Source organism: Rutidosis leptorrhynchoides, chromosome 4 (assembly GCF_046630445.1).
Source record: "Rutidosis leptorrhynchoides isolate AG116_Rl617_1_P2 chromosome 4, CSIRO_AGI_Rlap_v1, whole genome shotgun sequence".
Classification (NCBI taxonomy): Eukaryota; Viridiplantae; Streptophyta; class Magnoliopsida; order Asterales; family Asteraceae; genus Rutidosis; species Rutidosis leptorrhynchoides.
The window spans coordinates 348,020,104-348,020,932 of record NC_092336.1 but is presented as its reverse complement, the minus strand read 5'-3'; the positions used below and the strand labels follow the sequence as shown (position 1 = coordinate 348,020,932).

At 38.5% G+C, this 829-nt stretch overlaps 1 non-coding gene across 1 annotated transcript; it reads left to right on the top strand.

Annotated features, from left to right (window-relative positions):
* Window positions 1-210: 210 nt before the first annotated feature.
* Window positions 211-317, top strand: LOC139845898 (small nucleolar RNA R71). Its single transcript, XR_011758651.1, has one exon. It is a non-coding gene; the product is annotated as a small nucleolar RNA R71 (small nucleolar RNA).
* Window positions 318-829: the final 512 nt, after the last annotated feature.

Genomic DNA, 829 nt, shown 5'->3' with positions numbered 1-829 from the left:
TGGCTAGAATCGGCTCTAGCCGCTTTAGATGAACGAAAAATATCTTTTTTCTGGTGCCACTCATGTGAGTGGGAGGCAGTGTTATCAATAATTTTGTGAGCTTTAGTTGCGGTTTTCTTCATAATGGAACCACCAGCTGCTGTGTCGATGTCTTTTCGTGTAGCAACATCGCATCCTTGGTAGAATATTTGTACTATTTGATAAGTGTCTAAACCATGTTGAGTACATCCTCTCAACAACTTTTCGAATCTTATCCACGCCTCATATAATGTTTCATTTGGCTTTTGTGTGAACGTAACAATTTCTCCTTGAAGTTTCACGGCTTTAGATGCCGGAAAGAATCTTTTAAGAAATTTCTCAACTAAGGCATCCCATGTGTCAATCGCCCATTCAGGTAACGATTCTAACCAATCTTTGGCTTCTCCCTTTAAAGTCCAGGAAAACAACATAAGATAGATCTGTTCATCATCAACTTCTCTGATTTTGAATAGAGTACAGATCCTATTAAATGTTCGAAGATGTTCGTTTGGATCTTCTTTTGGCGTACCACTAAATTGGTATTGATTAGTTACCATGTGTAGGATTTGTTCCTTGATTTCATAATCTGGCACATTAATGTCTGGTTGAGTAATGGCATGACCTTGGCCAGTGCGTGTTGCTCTCATTCGGTCTTCCATACTTAGAGGTTCCTGATTTTCCATGATTGAATTTGTTGAATCTGAATCACTAGAGGATTCTGATTTAATGGTTTCTTCCTCGACAATCTTTGGATGAGTAATTTGTGATTCAGGAGGAATGATTAATGGTTCAGGATCTCTGAATTGTCCTT